At 37.9% G+C, this 19,920-nt stretch overlaps 1 protein-coding gene across 1 annotated transcript in view; it reads right to left on the bottom strand.

The window, feature by feature from the left end:
• Positions 1 to 19,920, bottom strand: part of LOC100028075 (cytochrome b5 type B) — a 69,498-nt gene that overhangs the window by 16,000 nt on the left and 33,578 nt on the right. The window lies entirely within an intron of this gene.

The following is a 19,920-nucleotide window of genomic DNA, read 5'->3' as shown; positions in this document are numbered from 1 at the left end:
CTAAAACAGTCTTGATACAATCTGCTGCCTTTAAAGTTATCAATTCTATCCCTCAATATTTCAAAGAATTTTAAGGGATTGATAGAATATAAACTCCTTGATGGTAGGAATTTTTTTTCTATTTTCATGCTTATGTTCCTAGCAACATTCTTTGCACATATTAGGTGTTCCATAATGTTGAATTTAATTAAATTCCACTACTTTGAAAGTAATGCAATAAAAATCTGATTATTCATGTCCTCAAAAAAGGGCACGCCTTGTATTTAAAAGTATAAAAGATAGAATAATATCTTATTTTATTCACTTACCATTATATAATCCAACACTCTATTTTATATGTAAGGAAAATTGACATACAAAAGGCAGTGACTTGCCCCAAACCACACAACTAAAACTGATATTCTATTTCAGGGCTCCACTAACACTGTACTCTTCTTGAATGTACTCTACGCTGAGACAACAATGGGCCGATAATGCTTAATTATTACTCAAAAAAATCTTTTAAGTTAGACCCTCAACACCTTACCATGTAAACAGCTCTTCCAATTAAAAATAGATAATTAACCAAACTTACTGGGAAGATGGATAAATTGCATCAGATTCCAAATATCCAAAATGGTTGCTATTGGAGGCAGGGAAAATGACCTAAAGCATGTCAAAGTACAGATTTGTTCCCCAAGGTTATCTGTTAAACTTCCATTACTGCCACTGGGTAAACAAATTAGAACATGGTACTGAGGAGATCATAAGCAACAGCTCAATTTCCATACAGGCATTCCATACTTGAGTAAATGAAATTGCCAGGATTTTCTCAACATGAGTACTTCATTCCAGCACCATAGAACCTAACCCCCCCAAGTCTTTGTGAGTTCTCATAGCCAAAAAATATTAACTCATGAAGTGGCCAACTACTGCTGAAAAAAAGGAGAAAGTTATACAACAATGTTGCCTGTGTACACTATTCACTTACGTTTCCAACTTCACCTGGGCCCTCTCTGCAGCAGGATAGTCCTTTTATTTCTTACTGATTCCTCATCTAATTCCCTCAAACCTTCTCTTCCCTCCTCAGGCCTCCCACATCTCTCTCCTTTCCCCTCTTTCTCAGCTAAAGATGTTACCTCAGACTTTACTGAGAAAATAAAGGCCAGCTGATAACAACTTGTTCTTTCTCTCTTCTCAAAATCTAGACATCATGCTATGGTCTCCTCCTTTTCCTTTAGTCTCTTAAATGAAGTAGTCCTTCTCCTTGCCAAGACCAAACCTTCAACATGTACACTTAATCCAAAACCCTCCTCCTATCCTCTAGAAAAAAGGTACTAACAGAGTCCACAACACTCCCAAGTGTGGCACAAATACAATTAAAATGTAATAAGAAAATACTTAACAATAATTTAAGAAACACAACAGATAATATATTTTAAAATTAAGTCAATAAGGAGCCACAGAGGATCATTAATACAGTTCTTTGTTGTTCAGTCATGTCCAACTCTTCATGACTCCATTTGAAGTTCTTGGCAAAGATACTGGAGTAGTTTGCCATTCCTTTCTCTCATTTTACAGATGAAGAAATTGAAGTAAACAGGGTTAAGTGACTTATCCAGGGTCTCGTAGCTAGTGTCTGAGGTCAGATTTAAACTTGGGAAGATGAATCTTCCTTTCTTCAAGCCCTATCCACCCCAGAACGCCTATCTACTGTGCCACCTAGCAGCCCTTAAAACACAGTTCAGTGGCCACCATTTCTAAATGAGTTTGACATCCCTGTTCTTGCATATAGTGTGACCTCGAATCAATTATCTCTTTAATTCATTCTCTCTCTTTTTCTTTTACCCTTCTCTCATTTTCAATCTTTCCCCATCTATGGTTCCTCCCTACTACCTTCAAATATTCCTAAGTCTTCTTCATCCAATGAATAGAAACCTTCAACAGACCCCACCTTCCCAAGTTATTACCCTACTCATCTTTTTTATCAAACTCCTAGAAAAAACTATGTGGACTCATTACCTCTGCATCTTTTCCTCCATCCTTTGCAATTAGGCTTCCAACCTAATCACTCAAGTGAAACTGCTTTCTCTAAAGCTTACCAATGTTCTCTTAATTACAAAATCTGATGGTCTTTCCTTGGTCTTCATCCTTCTCAAATTTTCTACTGCATCTGACACAACTGACCATTTCTCCTCTCTGTTTTTGTGACCCAATTCTCTCCTGGTTCATTTCCTACTTGATTGAGTCTTGTTCTCCTTTATTCCATATCAGGTCCCCTAATTATGGGTGATTGCCCCAAAATTCTATCCTAGGCCTTCTTTTTAATCCCCCATGCCATGGGTTCTTAACTTTGGCTCCACTAATTTTTTTTTATACTTTGACATCTGCATTACAATACTATTGGTTTCCTTAGTAATGGTATGAATTTTATTTTATACATTTGAAACGGATATTCTGAGAAGGGGTCCACACACTTCAAAAGATTTCAAAAGAGATCCATGACAAACAAAAAAGTTAAGAGCCTACTTTACACTCTTGGTATTTTAAGTTCCCATGAGTTTAAACTATCATCTCTCTACAGATCATACACATATTACCATGTATTAATCTATTATCTATCTATCTCTCATCGATCAATCAGTAGGCAGCTAGGTGGTATAGTAGATAAATCACTGAGCTTGGAAACTGGAAAACTTTTCATTTACTAGCCTCGTGTCCCTATGTAAGTCATTTAACAGTCTGTCTCAATTTCCTCAACTATAACATGGGTATAATAATAGCACCTACCTTCCAGGGTTGTTGTAAGGATCAGATGAGATAATATTTTTAAGAACTTAGCACAGTGGTTGACATTCAGCAGAGGTTAATAAGTGTTTGTTCATTTCCTAGCTATGTGACCCATAGTAAATCATTTAACTCCCCACTGTCTAGCCCTTACTAGGGCTTCTGCCTTGGAATCAATACTTGGTCTGTTTCTAAGATCAAAGGTGAGGGTTTATAAAAATAAAATAAAATTTAAAAAGTTTGTTCCTTCCTTCCTAACCCCCCCCAATCTACCTACCTATATAAAGACATATATAGATCCCAGCCCTAACCTCTCCCTGAACCTCAATCCTACATCACAAATTGCCTATTGAGTATTTCAAACTGGATGTCCTAGATACACTCCAACTCAGCATGTCTAAGTCAGAACTCATTATCCTTCCGTTTGCAGGAAGGGCAAGGCCAGCTACATCCATACACTCTCCCAGCTTTTTTTTTTAATAACTTTTTTTTAATGTATTCCAAATTTTACAAAATGAAATAAAACACATTTCCACATATAAAAATAAGATTGTGCATAAATGAAATCACAAATCTCTTATATGTTTAGCTTATTCTTTATATCTACATAATAAATCCCATCCAAGTGTCTCAGCCTCTTCCCCACTCTTTCCACATCACAGAAGGTAACTTCCAGGAAACCAACATGTTAATATAAATTAAGTCTTTCATGTTTTCACCTTTCAGTTCACTTTCTGTAGATAAAATTCAGTTTATTCTTCCAGTATTAATTCTGTAGTGATGCATAATGTTCTCTTGGTTCTATTCATTTCACTGTTCATTATCTCATGTAGTTCTTTCCAACTTTTTAAAAAATTAGCCTGCTCATTGCTTCTTATGGTGCAGTTGTAGTCCATCACAATCACATACCACAATTTGTTTAACCATTACCCAACTGATGGCCATCCCCATAATTTCCAATTCTTTTCCACCATAAAGATTGCTGCGATAAAGATTTTGGCACTAATACGTTCTTTTCCTTTATCCCTAATGTCCTTGGGAAACAAATCCAGCAAAAATATTGATGGATCTAGGAATATACAGTTTTATAACTCTGTAATTCCAAATTGCTCTTCAAAATGGTTGGATCCATTGATAGTTCCAACAACGATGTATTAGTGTTTCCATTTTTCCATATCCCCTGTCACTTTGCCCTTTTATTGTTTTAGCCAGTCTGATGGGTGTGAGGTGATATCTCAGAGTTGTTTTGCATTTCTCTCATCAATAATGATTTTGTGCATTTTTCATATACACATATGTAATTTCTTCATCCTAAAATTATTTGTTCATATCTTTTGCCCATTTATCAACTGGGGGATGGCTCTTATTCTTATAAATTTGACAAAGTTCTCTATATATTTTAGATATGAGATTTCTATTTGAGAAACTGTGTATAAAAATTTCCCCCAATTTTCTGCTTTCTTTATAAACTTGGCATTTGTACAAAACCTTTTCAATTTAATGTTCTCAAAATGATCCATTTTCCATTTCACATTGCTCTCTATCTCTTGCTGATTCATAAATTCTTCTCTTACCCATAAATCTGATAGGTAGTATGTTCCCTGTTCTAATTTACTTATGATCCCTCCTTTTTTGTCTGGATCATGTACCCATTTTGATCTTAGTGAATGGTATAAGATCCATCTTATTTGCAAACATTCCAGTCCTGCCTGGACGACAAGCTGTCTGCCAAGGGACCACTCACTGGAAGCTCAACCGAGAAATGGAACCAGTTCAGAGACGCAGTGAAGGAAACATCAAAGGCAGTCCTAGGCCCAAAACAACGCAACCACCAGGACTGGTTCGAGGAGAACAACACTGCTATTGAAGACCTATTGAGCAAAAAGAACAAAGCCTTTATGGAGTGGCAAAATAACCCAAACTCTGCTCCTAAAAAGGACAGATTCAAGTCTCTCCAAGCCATGGCACAGCGTGAGATCAGGAAGATGCAAGACCAATGGTGGGAAAAAAAAGGCAGAAGAAATCCAGCGTTTTGCTGATACGAAAAACTACAAACAATTTTTCAGTGCCCTCAAGACTGTCTATGGGCCATTAAAACCCACCACCACTCCCTTGCTATCCTCTGACGGTGACACTCTCATAAAAGATAAAAAAGGCATCAGCAACAAGTGGAAAGAACACTTCAGTCAGCTTCTCAACCGACCCTCTTCAGTCGACCAAAGCGCCCTTGACCAGATCCCCCAAAACCGCACCATTGAACAACTTGGCATCCCTCCTTCAATAGAGGAAGTCCAAAAAGCCATTAAACAAATGAGTGCAGGCAAGGCACCCAGTAAAGATGGGATCCCAACAGAGGTGTACAAGGCCTTAAATGGAAAGGCGCTCCAGGCATTCCACATAGTGCTGACCAGCATATGGGAAGAGGAAGACATGCCCCCAGAACTCAGAAATGCCTCCATCGTAGCCCTATACAAGAACAAAGGCTCACGAATAGCCTGTGACAACTACAGAGGCATCTCACTACTCTCCACTGCTGGAAAGATCCTCGCCTGTGTTATATTCAACAGACTCCTGTCATCTGTTTTAAGAGCAGAACCTGCCTGAATCACATGTGGCTTCCAACCAGATCGCAGCACCATCGACATGGTCTTCACGGTGAGGCAAATGCAAGAAAAATGCCTTAAGCAGAACCTAAGTCTCTATATTGTCTTCATAGACCTGACAAAAGCGTTCGACACAGTGAACAGGGACACATTGTGGGTGATCCTCAGCAAGCTCGGTTGCCCAGCAAAATTCGTCAAACTGATCCAGCTCCTTCATGTCAACATGACAGGGGAAGTCCTATCTGGTGGAGAGACTTCCAACCACTTCCAACATCTCCAGTGGCATGAAACAAGGCTGCATCCTTGCTCCAGTGCTATTCACCCTATACTTCACCCAAGTATTACGACATGTTGTGATGGATCTAGACCTGGGCGTCTACATCAAATACCGACTGGATGGCTCACTATTTGACCTTCGCCACCTGACTGCAAAAACAAAGACAACAGAGAGACTCATCCTGGAAGCTCTCTTTGCATATGACTGTGCTCTCATGGCCCACCAAGAAAATCATCTTCAAACCATTGTGCACAGGTTCTCCACTGCAACAAAACTGTTTGGCCTGACTATCAGCCTCAGCAAAACAGAGGTGCTGTTCCAACCTGCACCAGGGAGGCCAACTAACCAGCCATGCATTACAATCGATGGCATGCAGCTTTCTAACGCCAACACTTTCAAGTACCTGGGCAGCACCATCGCCAACGATGGGTCCCTAGACCATGAGATCAATGCCAGGATCCAAAAGGCCAGTCAGGCACTTGGGCGGCTGCGCTCCAAAGTCCTCCAACACAGAGGTGTAAGCACTGCGACGAAGCTCAAAGTGTATAACACAGTGGTCCTCAGCTTGCTCCTGGACAGTTGTGAGACATGGACACTGTACCGGAAGCACATGAAACAGCTGGAGCAATTCCACCAACGCTCCCTCCAGTCAATCATGAGGATCCGATGGCAGGACCGAATCACCAACCAGGAAGTCCTTGACAGAGCCAACTCCACCAGCATCAAAGTCATGGTCCTCAAAACCCAGTTATGATGGTCTGGACATGTCATCCGCATGGACCCACAGAGAATACCAAGACAGGTATTCTATGGTGAACTGTCAGCTGGACTCAGGAAACAAGGTCAACCAAAGAAAAGATTCAAGGATCAGCTAAAGTCCAACTTGAAGTGGGCTGGCATTACACCAAAGCGACTAGAACTTGCTGCCTCTGACAGAAGCAGCTGGTGAACCCACATTAATCATGCCGCCACCACCTTTGAAGATGAGCGACGTTGACGTCTTGCCGCTGCGTGTGAACACCGACACCAGGCCACAACCGCACCTCCCGTAACAACTGGTGCCCCATGCCCCATGTGCCACAAACTCTGCGCCTCAGTCTTTGGATTTCAAAGCCCCACGAGGGTACATCAATAGATGACAAAATAATGCACAAAGACAATAGTCATTCTCGGTCACTGAGAGACTACCACTATATAACTATTGATCTATACTTTGTTTCTGCCAAATTAGTTTATACTTCTCTCAGCAATTTTTACCAAATACTAATTTCTTATCCCCCAAACCTAGATCTCCTGGAACTTTCTTCACAATGAATGTCACAAGCAACCTGCTTCCCATGGGAGATGCCTTCCATGTGGTATTCCACAGCCTTTTCACTCTGACACTCCCTTCTTTTCCAGTCAGGTGAGTTCCTGGAAACTTTTCCTAAAAATTTGAAGGCAAGGCCCAGCCCAGAAAATTGCCTTCTTCATTTCTCCCTGGACTTTTTCTTCCTGGATAGGTGCCTTCCCCACATATGCATGCTTCCTTTCACCAAAAGAATGGAGGTTCTTTAAAGGAAGATACCTTCTTTCTGCTTCTATTTGTATTGCCTGTACTTAGCACAAGACCTAAAGAAATGCTTTCTTACTTTACTTTTCCCCCCAAACCCATTTCTCTTCCAAATGTCCTTATTTTTGTCAAAGACAATACCATTTTTTCAGTCTCCCAAATTCATAATCTTGGTTTTATCCTGTTATATTGAATTCCTAACTCTCATCCTGTTCATCTAATCATTGTCAGATCTTTCCATGTCTATTTCCTCAATCTTTTTCATCCAACCATTTCTCTACTAGTCACACAATCAGTACCTTAGTTCAGAGTCTCATCACCTCTCATTCGGATTATGGCAATGAGTCTCCTAACTGGTTTCCCTAACTCAATCTCACTACCCTGGTCTATCATGCACCAAGATGTCGAAGCGGTTTCTCTTTAAATTTGGATCTCATTGGGTCACTTCTATACTCAAAAGCTCCAGTGGCTCCCTAGGAACAGAGATTAGACTTTCATAGCCAGACTCAATCTCTTGTCAACTTCACTGCACATGACTCCCCTTTATGCACACCAAGATCTCACCCAACCCAAAACCATCACCCTCTCTGTGCCTTTGTCATGGCTTTTTAGCATGCATGGAGTGCTCTCTTCTTTCACCTCTCCCTCAGACAGTCTACTTCTTTCTTTAAGATGCAGCCTTTCTAGATCTCTCCAACTGTAACTGTGCTGCTCCCTCCCAAATTACCTTGTATTCTGAAATTTTGTATGTATATTTATTCAAATTTGTTACATACACATTTACATTGTATTTATCTTTTCTAGTACAATGTACTCTCCTTAGGAGTAGGAAATGTTTCCTTCTTTACCATCTGGAATAGTGCCTCACATATAGCAGATGCTTAAGAAATACTTGATGATAAACTGCAGTGACTTACCACAAAGAAAAGAAAATTTTACTCCATAGTTATGAATTACACCCTGAACCTAATTAATTCTCTCACCAGTGTCACCTTTGGTCACAACCAAGACTGGGTTAAAATAGGGATCATTCGATTCAAACCCTTTTTTGTGACTTGAAAAACAATCTCTACCATGTGTAAGGTAAAATACTCCCTTCATTTTAAAAAAATGGTTTTGAATAGACACTTTCTAACCAAAGGATAAACCTTAGTAGTTTTCAAGTTAAGATGTAAATGTGGGGTGTCAAAAATAATTTAAGGAAAGATTCCCAGAGTCACATAAAGAAATGCTTTTTAAATGTGTAGAGTGAATCCCCAATTATATATTGTCACTTGACATCTAGATCCATACTCCAGAAGGAGACTATCACACCTGGGAAGAAGGGTCAGTGTAAAAAACTAGGACACTCTCTAATGCAACAAATCTCTCTCCTCCATACCTAGTTTATATGCTCAAGCCTATATTGTATTGAGCTGCCTGCCATTGGTGCACAGGGAGGACATTCCCAAAGAAAATGTATTCAGAGTTTCATCTGTCACCTATGTGAGGTTCAGAATTCAATAGGAATAGAATGCAATGCATTTTCTGCTCTTGACTCAAGATGTGACAACTATAGCCAAAATTGCTTTGGTTGCTGGATGACTTAAAAGTATATTCTTAAAAATTCCTTAAATTTGATCTTCAAATATATTCCTGTTGGATTCTGAAAGTAGCCCAAGGTCTTCACAGAAACAGAAGTTAAAAAGGGCTGTGAATGGAGGTGATGAATCTTCACATTTAATACTTTGAGATTGTGAATGCCAGGGCATTTGGATTATAAACACAACTGGCATTTTTATTTGTGTCCACCAACTGGTATAACCAATTATATAATTTTAAACACATGGGGGGGGGGGGAAGAGAATAAGGTCTATAAGTCCTCATTCTACCACTTGTTAAGTATATCTTGATGCAAGTCACTTAACAGTTCTATGGTTCAGTTGCTTCATCTATTAAAAAAAAAAGGAAAGAATAAGGTCCTTACTATAGAAAGAAAGGCCTGGATCATTTTGATCATCAAAGCTTCTCAGAAGGAAACAGCTGTGTGTCCTCTAGGAAATGGCTCCAAAGAGGTCACCCAGTAATGTTCACAGAAGTGACAAGTCGTGTGGGTTCAAAACTCTGTCCTGAAGGTGTGAAGATTGGAGTTAGCTATCTCCTGATTATAACAACGAAGATACTTAGCTCTTTCTTCATTGTGAAGATAAAATTGCAATCTCCTGATTGTAACAATGAAGGTACTTAGCTCTTCCTTTATAGTGAAGCTAGAATTGTAAGCTACAATCTATTTTTAGATTTTAACTACGAAAAGGTGTTAAGTAACTACAAAAGGTGAATTAACCACAAAAAGGTGTTAAGTAACTACAAAAGGTGAATTTAACAAAAGAGGATTTAAGTAACCCAAAAAGATATAATCTAACCAAAGAAGGTGAGAACTAAAAAATGGTCAGTCCTAGAGAAAAGCATTTGCTGTGATTAGTAGATGTGAAAATTTAGAGGAGGTGACACAAGAGAAAAGGGTCTTTAAATAGACGGGAAAAAAGACTGAAGGGAGACAGTCAGTCACACCTGGGCTTGAAGTGAAGGATAAGTCACTCAGAGCTTTAAGGAAGACAGACATTTCGTTTTCAAACATTCAGACTGAAGGAACTGGACCCCTGGAAGAACTCGTGCAGAAGACCTCAGACTGCTTTCATTTAGATGGTCATTGCTGGTAAGTGAAAGGCTATTTTAATGACCCTGCCTTTCTGGAGGCGTGAAGCCTCCAGGTAAGGTCCATCTTCTTGAGACTCTCTTCCCCTGGCTGGGGCTTAAGAGATTCTAACTGGTATCAGAAGATGCCAGAGTTTTTTCTCTCTCTCTCATTCCTTAATATCCTCATTCTATGGTAAATATTGTAAATAAACTAACAAAAATTCCATTTACTTTAGTAATTCATTTTGGGATTTAGAATTAAATCCCTGGAAACCACCTAATTTTATATATATATATATATATATATATATATATATATATATATATTTATTTATTTATTTATATATATATATATTCAGAGTCCAACCACAATTAAATTTAACAAAGGGTACCAAGGAATCTATTTGTTGACCTGGTAACAATAAGAGAAGTCTGTTGTCTTTCTGAGGCATGTTTCCACAATATAAAAGAGAGACACTTAACTTCTCAAACAATAAGATAAGAACCCATTTCTGGCCATTCATATAGGCAATAAGTAATACTGCTAGGGGGCAGCTGTGAGGCTTGGTGGATCGAGAGTCAGGCCCAGAGAGGGGAGGTCCTAGGTTCACATCTGGCCTCAGACACTTCCCAGTTGTGTGACCCTGGGCAAGTCACTTGACTCCCATTGCCTAGCCCTTACCATTCTTCTGCCTTGGAACAAATACATAGTATTGATTCCAAGACAGAAGGTAAGGGTTTAAAAAAAAAGTAATATTGCCAGAATGAACCTAGAAAGATTTCTAAAGATTACAATGTTTTAGGCAAGGAAATGAAGAGCTTAGGGGGCACAGATGGCATCTGCATCACTGCTGCCAATTAAAGGCAAAGGCTTCAGTAGAAAAAGTTATTTTGGGGAAGCGAATAACTGATTGACATATGCTGGACCGTGACTTAAAATAAACAAGAACTGAAAGTTTCTTGACCAGGGATGGAGGGCACCTAACAGTGCAAGAGAAGGATGCATTTGCTGAGAACCTAGAAAATCCAATCAAAAGGACATAAAGATGAAAAGGAAGGAGAAAACTGTGAGTACAGACTCAACATAGAGTAGCTTAAAGTGTAGGGAGAATATTGTAGACATATTCAAGACAGAAGTTAGACATAAAACTTACAGTCTCAAATGTCTAGACAGAAATACATTTAGAGTGACATTTGAAGTGAACTATAGATCATAACAGGAGGGGAAAAGTTTGACATTCTAGGTATCACTGAAAGTTGGTAGTTTCAGATATGTTGGGGAAAGCTCTCCAGAATGAAATTCTGACACAAATAGAAATATTATGATAAGGAGGAAAAAGAACAGATGCCTAAAGAGATTATTAATGTGGATGTACATTTGTTGAATTTGAACTTACAATTTAGATTTTTAAAAGACAGAGGCAATGGCATCTACATGCCCTCCATATATCTAAGTGACCAGCCCTGGTCAAGCTCCAGCCTAGAGGAAGGTGCATGTAATAATACTGCTAAACTGCTCTCAGTAACTTCTGAAATATCTTGAAGTGAAGGAGGAAAGCCACAGAAATGAAGAAGATGGTAGTCCTATACACTAGTAGCTTTGACTTCCATTTTTCTAAACAATTCTAGAACACATTAAGAGAATGATTTGTGAGAATTCAATGATCACTAAAAGTCTTAACTCCTTGAAGAATAGATTTTGCCAAACTATTATTATTTTTGACAGGATAACAATTATTAGATGTGAAGACTGCCAAAAACATAGTATATTTAAATTAAAGCAAAACATCTGACAAAGTCTCTTAAGTTGTGCAGGTTGTGCTTGTGGTTAAGAAAGAATTACACAGGCAAGACAATAATACAGTGAAGTGGAGGGGTGCTAGATCAATGTACAAGATCCAAAGATAAATGGGGCAATGTCAATTTGGAAGGGAGAAGGTAGTAAGTGAAATGTCCCAGGAAGCTGTCACCAGCTCTGTAACATTCAACATTTCTATCAAGGACTTGGATGAAAGCACAGATATTATGCCTGTCAAATTTGCTTCTAGCGCAAAGCTTTAACAGCTTGATGATAAAATCCAGAACCAAAAATATCTTGACAGGCTAGAATAATAGGTCTAATTAAATAAGATTACATTTATCTTTATTTATATAATGAATACCCATTACACTAGAAACCCAATGACGAATCATACTTATAATAATAAATAACATTTAAATAGTGCTTTAAAGATAGAGCAAAGATGGAAAAGAAAGTGCAGGGACCTAATTTCTATCAGCATGCCCTCCCAAAAAGCTATTATACCTCAAAATAAATTCTAGATCAGCATAACACATAAAAAATACAAATGGAAATAATTTTTCAGCCCCAGAACTTAGAGGTCCAGCACAAGGGATCTAGGGCACTTAGAAGTAGAGTGCAGTGTGCCAGGGTAGGAGGAAGCAACAGGTCTTAAGGACAGCTTAAGCAGAAGCTAAGGCTTCCAAGGACTCTCAGCCATAGATGATAAGGGGAGGGGGGGGGGGCAGGTTATCTGATAACTGTTTAGAAAATTACTAAAGTTCCTTTTCCAGCTCTGAGTATAAAACTCTTACTGCATTACCCATTCACAGATTCAGGAAGCAGTCCTAGAATACAGTGGAAAAGTGAAGAAGGGAACCAGTATATATCGTCACTTGCAGTCACAGGAGAGCTAGGAATCCTGGTCACAATTTTAAGGGGTAAGAATTCTTGTGGTTACTCACAGACTAGAGCACAGGCCCAGAGAAGAGAATATAAAACATACTCTCTTTAAATCATACCACTTAAAAGAACTGAAAGCAGACAGATCCCAAGAGCCAGCTCTGAAGGAAGTTACACAAAGAACCTGAAGCTTAGAACAGTGCTCCCTTCACCACAGTAACAGAGCCTAATTTGAACAGTTTTTAAGAAAAAGACAGGAAAATGAGCGGAAAAAAGAGAACTCAACAAAGAAAGCTATTTTGGTGACATGACTGGCTGCAACTCAGAAGGCAACAAAGTCAATGCTGCTACATTGAAAGCCAACAAGAAAAATATTAATTGCTCTCAAGCCCCAAAAAAATTAATAGAGGATCTCAAAAAAGACTTATAAAATCAAATAAGAGAAGTAGAAGAAAAACTGGGAAAAGAAATGACAGTGATACAGGAAAATTATGAAAAAGAGTCAACAGTTTGGTAAAGAAGGCACAAAAAAAAATACTAAATAAATTAATACCTTAAAAAATAGCATAGGCCAATTAGTAAAGAGGTACAAAAATCCAAAGAAGAGAAGAATTCTTTAAAAAAGCAGAATAAGAAAATGGAAAAAGAAATATAGAAATGCATTGAAGAGAAAAGCTTCTTGAAAGACAGAATTGGCCCTCTGGAAAAAGTACAAAAATTCACTTAGGAAAAGAACTCTTACAAACTAGAATTGGCCAAATGGAAAAGGAGGTACAAAAGCTCACTCAAAAAAATCATGCTTAAAAAAATCAGAATTGGGAGGGAGGCCTAGAGATGGGAGGTCCTAGGTTCAAATCTGGCCTCAGACACTTCCTAGCTATGTGACTCTGAGGAAGTCCCTTAATCCCCATTGCCTAGCCCTTACCACTCTTCTGCCTTGGAATCAATACATAGTATTGATTCTGAGATGGATGGTAAGGGTTTGAAATTTTAAAAAAATTAGAATTGGGCAAGTGGAAGCTAATGACTCCATGAAACAAGAAGAAACAATCAAATAAAATCAATATAATGAAAAATTAGAAGAAAATGTGAAATATCTCATGGGGAAAACAACTGACCTAGAAAATAAATCCAGGAGAGATAATTTAACAAATTATTGGTCTACCTGAAAGAGCTTAGAGACATCATCTTTAAAGAAATCATCAAGAAAAACTGCCCTAATATTCTAGAACCAGAGGACAAAATAGGAATTGAAAAAATTCACCAGTCACCTCCTAAAAGAGATCTCAAAAGGATAACTCCCAGGAATGTTATAGCCAAAACTCTCAGGTCAAGGAAAAAATATTGCAAGCAGTCAAAAAGAAACAATTCAAATATCGTGAAGTCACAAGACTTAGCAGCTTCTATAGTAAAGAATTGGAGGGCCTCTAGAAGGCAAAGGAACTAGGACTTCAACCCAAGAATAATTTACCCCACAAAACTGAGCATAATCCTTCAGGGAGAAAAGTGGGTATTCAATGAAATAGAGGACTTTCAAACATTCCTGATTAAAAAGACCAGAGCTGAATAGAGAATTTGACTCTCAAAGACAAGTCTTAAGAGAACCATAAGAAGATAAACAGAAAAGAGAAGACAAAAGAGATTCAATATGGTTAAATTGTGTATCAGGAAATGATTCTTGTGTCATTAGTAGGGCAGTTTGGAGTATATATAAATAGAGGGTGAGGGTGTGGGTTAAATATAATAAGATGATATAAAAAATTAAATTAAGGCATTTAGAAAGAGGAATGCTTTGGGAGAAAGGGGAAGGGAAAATTCGAATGGGGCAAATTGTTAGAATTTTAAAGATTACATTAAATAAAAAAGATTTAAAGATTACATTAAAGACACATGAAAGAGTCTTCAGCAGAGGGGAAGATGAGGGAGGTGGGGAGGAGAGCATGTGAACCTTACTCTGATCAGAATAGGTTCAATGAAAGAAGAATATATAGAGTCAATTGGATAATAGAAAGCTAAATTACCCTACAGTTAAGCAAAAGGAGAAGGGGCTAAAAGAAGGGGGTAGAGCTGACAGAAATGTGGGCAAGTTGGGGGAGATGGAAGTCAGAAACTAAACAGGGGTAAATACGATGGAGAGTAAAACACAATAATAATAATGGTGCAAAAATTTTGTAAAAGTCTCTCTAATCTCTCTAATAAAGGCCTCATTTCTCAAATACATAAAGAAATTAGTTGAATATATAAAAATACAAGCCATTCCCCAATTGATAAATGGTCAAAGGATATATAACAAGCAGTTCTGAGACAAAATAAAGTTCTCTATAGTTATGCAAAAAAAAAATACTCTAAATCACTATTATTTAGAGAAATGCAAATTAAAACAACTCTGAGGTATCACCCCATACCTATCAGATAGGTTATTGTGACAGAAAATGAAAATGACAATACTTGGAGGGGCTATGGGAAAGCTGGGACACAAATACATTGTTGGGTGAATTGTGAACTGATTCAAATCATTCAGGAGAGCAATTGGGACCTATGTCCAAAGGGCTATAAAAGAGTACATACTCTTTGACCCAACAATACCATTACCAGATTTGTATCCCAAAGAGATTTAAAAAAAAATGTGGGGGAAGGACCTATTTGTACAAAAATATTCAAAGCAGCTTTTTTTAGCAAGACAACGATTTAGAAAATGAGGGGATACCCATCATTTGGGGAATGGATGAACAAGTTAGACTATATGATTGTACTGGAATACTATTGTATTATAAGAAGTGACAAGCTGGAGGAACTCTGAAAAACCAGGAAAGACTTCCATGAACTGAAGCACAGTGAAATAAACAGAATTAAGAGAACATTCTACTGTTGACAGAAATACTTAACAATAGTGATGGCAGACTTTTTAGATAGAGTGCCAGGCCCTGCCCCCAGCCCCCAGGCAGAGTGCTGTGCCCAACCCCCTTCCCTACAGACAGCATGCCATGCTCCTCCCCCAAACCAAGTGCCTCATCCCCACAAAGGGGAGGGAGAAAGCATTCCCAACAGGCTGCTAGGCAGAGGAGTGGGTGAAGTGAGGAATATCCTCAGCAAATGTAGAGATAGGGAAGGGACTGGCCCTAGTGCTTTGCTCCCCTCCAGCTCTGCCACCTATGAGCCACCCACCTTCCCCACTGTGTGCTCCCATTGGCTGCTGGGCAGAGGGGAGGGGGAGAGGGGGAAGAGGGGGAAGAGGCAGCTCTGCCCAAGTCCCTCTGCCTTTCTAGTAATGAACTGGGGGGTGGGGGGGTAGCTGCGTGCTCACAGAGAGCACTCTGCATGCCATCTTTGGCATCCATGCCATAGGTTCACCATCACTGTTTTATAATGAATAATAGCTATTCTCAGATAACACAACAATCCAAAACTATACAAAAGGACTCATGATACACAATGTCATCTCCTTCCAGAGAAAAAGAACTGTGGATAAATGCAGACCACCGTAAACTTTTTTCACTTTCTTACAATTTCCTTTCTATTTAAGTTTCCTTCCACAAAAGGATTAATATGGGAAAATGTTTTACACGATTACACATATAAAATCTATGAGATTGCTTATCATCTCAAGAGGGCTGGGGAGGTTGGGGGAGAGAATTCAAGACTCAATATTCTCTGAAGACTGTTGAAAACTATTATCACATGTAATTACGGGAAAATAAAATTAAAAAATAAATAGTACTTAATTATTTGAAACATGCTTTACATCCAATATCTCATTTGTTTTTTCACAATAACTCTATGAGGTAGATATTAATAACCTCACTTTACAGATGAGGAAACTGAAGCAGAAAGTGGTTACACAACATGCCCAGGGTAACCTTATAATGTTAGTAATGGTGATATGTGGGAAAAGATGAAAAGAAAGAAAAAAACATTAGTTACAAAATGCACAGAAGAGAGCAGAAGTAAGTTTGGAAAGATAGACATCTGGAATAGGACATTATTGTAACTTATATTAAATTTGTTATATACTTTTAAAAATAAACTGCATAATTGGGATTGCATTTCATACACAATTTTTGTTTCTATGTCAAAATGATTATGCTTGCTGACATCTGTCAAGTACATACATATACACAAATACAGACTTATAAAGTACCTAAAATAAATGTCTAAAATTGGCTACAATTCAGATATTGAGGAGCAATAATTTTAATTAAGATTTTGGGGTGGTTTTTTTTTTTTAGTTTGGAATTATGCCAAGAAAGTGAACAAGATATTTATACTCTCTGGTATAGAAATCCCACCACAAGGCAAAGAGGTCAATGATTTTTTTTTAATTCCATAAAAACCACAATATACATAATGTTTTATGTGGCAGCAAAGAAATGGAAACAAAGTAGACAGATGTTTATCAGGTGGGGAGTGGTTAAACAAGTTATCATACACTGATGTAATGGAATATTACTGTACCCTAAGAAATGATGAACATGAATTCAGAGAAGTTTAGGAAGACATATATGAAAATGAAGAAGCACATCCAGGAAAACAATATGTACAATCGTTCCCAACAATGTAAATAGAAAGAAAATGTAAATGGAAAGAACAAAAAGCAAAGACAAGGTCATGTAATTATAATGATCAGCTTGTCCCAAGAAATGAGAAAACACACCTCCCTCCTTTATTTGTGGAAAAGAAGAGGGGTTTATACAAATGGAATACTGCATGTAACGCAAGTCTTAGTTGATATATTAATTTTTCAGATTAAAGGAACAATATAAAAGTGATATGATATAATAACAAAATATGACAATTTTAAAATTTAAATTTACTTTTGCCTTGTAGTTAATTATAGAAAAAAACCAGAATTTCTGGCTATTTCTAGGCTCTATCCAGGAACATCACTCTCTTTAAGTCTATCACTCAATAAGCATTTTATAAGCACCCAATTTGTCAAGCATAAACTATGTCAGGTCAGGAAAAAAGTCATTTTTGGACCCTAAGGGTCTTATATTTCAGTGAAGAGGGTACACTATCTTGAGAGGAAAATAAATATAGATACACAAAAACAAAACGGTGTGGTGGAGAAGGGTGTACTAACTACGTCTCTTAAAGAAGATAGTTCTTGAACTGACTCTTGAAAAGAGCAGGGCATCCCAAGAGGGGCAAGTGAGAATCCTAAGAAAGCATTCCAAGCTCAAAGAGAGTATTCCAAGGCACAGAGGGGGAGACAGAAAATCTATTGGTCATTCACTATAAATATCAAGTAGGTCCACAGCCTGTAACACAGAGAGAAATGGAGCAGTGTTTAATCAACCTTGAAAGACAGGCTAGAACCAGGATATGAAGGGCTTTAAATTTGAAATTCAAGAGTTTATATTCGATCCTAGAGATAAAGAACTACTTTTTTGAAAAAGGGAGTGACATGAGCAGATCTGTGCTTTAGGACTATCAATCTGGTAGTTGTGGTGTATTAGAAGCTGGACTCAATAGGAAAGACTAGAAGCAGGACTATGAATTTAAAAAGCCACAGTACAGGCAGATTTATTTAAAAATAAAACTTTTTTAAAATCATTATTTCCTATTAGAGCATATATTGGGTGAGGAGAAAATGTGCATTTATATATGAGTTGCTATGTCGCAGGAACTATGCCAAATGCCTTAGAAATATGTAATTTTATTCTTACAACAACCACCATGTGAGCTACATGCTATTATTATCTGAATTTTTCAGGTAAGGAAAGTTAGATAGAAGCTAAGTGACTTGCTCAAGGTCCCACAGCTAGTAAGTGTCTAAAGCTGAATTTGACTTCAGTTCCTCCTGACTCCAGGTCCAAAGCTTTATCTACTGGGCCAACTAGCTACCTAGATTGCACAGGGCAACAGAATGTAATAGCAGGATGAAAACTTTGAAGACATCTAATCCACCACCACATGTACAAATGAGGAAATTTAAGTCAAGACAGGCAAATATTTTGGCTTAAATTATGTAGTACTTTTGGGGCAAAAATGAGATGGGAACCAAGATCTCTTGAAGAAAGTGTTCTTTCTTACTCTTTTTACCTTTTTTTTGTGAGGAAACTTTCTTGGCCTTCCTTAATGCTTTCCCTTTGAGATTATCTCTAAATAGAGATAGATGATACGTTTATATGTTTATATGCTATATGTTTATATTTATGTCTAGATATATCCAGGCATATGCAGAAAAAATAAGAAAAATACAACAAAAGCTTACAGAGATGGATCTGACAGAGTAGTTGGAAGAGAAATATGACAGGGTAATGTCATAAAAATACAGGGAGGAAAGTATCCAGAAGGCAGTCAACAGTATCAATCACTGCAAAGAAGTCAAAAAAAAAGTAAGAACTGAGAAAAAGATATAGCAGCATTGAGGAGAAAGGTGCAGTCATCAAGGTTGTCTATTTATTTATTTATTCATCTGTTTATTTATTTGTTTATTTTAGCTATTGTCTTCTATGCCCCATTGCCCAGTGAATCTCCCCAGTAAAAGCACTGGTACACACTGGGAAGTAGGACCAAAACAAATGAGCTTAAGCTCTAAGCCCCCAGCCAGAGATAGTACTTCTGGTAGGACTTCATCGTTAAATCTAGATCTATCTTCTCTTCTCCCGAATCTATTTCCACAAAATATAAACTCAACAATCAGTGTGCTTATCACTGTATATAAGACATAGTAAGTAAGGTAAGCGAATACCTCTCCATTTCCTCTGCCCAGAGGAAAAGGCTAAAGGAACTCAAGGGAAAAAAAAAAGAAATAGGATCGCCCCTTGGGGATCTATAATCTGAGGGTTTCAGGAACATCAGCAAAAAAGTCTTGTGTTTGATCTAATCAAGCAACTTTCATTCCTAGAATCCTGGTTCTTTAAAGTAAATTCCTCTGCTGGTGCCACTACTCTCTCAACTCCATTTGGTTTTCTACCCCCTCTCTTTCTCTACCTCCAAGTTTCTTCTGCTCCTCTCATCTGTAATTAAGTTCTTCTTCAAGTCTATCTCTGCGAACTAACTTTTAAAGGTCAGCTTGAGGTGAACACTATCCTATTTGGTTGGTCCCTTTTTTAATTTACTCAAGGCATTAATTTGTAAGTCATAAAGGATCACCTGGCATGGCCCTACTTTTAAATCATCTGGCCTCTTTACTGAAAAACCAATTCTGAAACAAAGAAATCACTGGTGACCCTGGAAAGCCTAGTTTCAGTCAAGGGGAAAGAAGCCAAACTAAAATGGCTTAAAAATAAATGGGAGGGAAAGATCATAAACAGTTTTTCCTAGGAATTTTGCTATGGAACTGAAGGATGAGTCCAAGTCCTCTGTTGAAGAGGGAGAAAAGGTGGCAGAGAGAGTTTGAGAAGAGAAAAAAAGATTG

The sequence above is a fragment of the Monodelphis domestica genome, chromosome 1 (genome assembly GCF_027887165.1).
Source record: "Monodelphis domestica isolate mMonDom1 chromosome 1, mMonDom1.pri, whole genome shotgun sequence".
NCBI classification, from domain to species: domain Eukaryota; kingdom Metazoa; phylum Chordata; class Mammalia; order Didelphimorphia; family Didelphidae; genus Monodelphis; species Monodelphis domestica.
The sequence above is the reverse complement of the archived record's forward strand: the minus strand, read 5'-3'. Positions and strand labels throughout refer to the sequence as shown.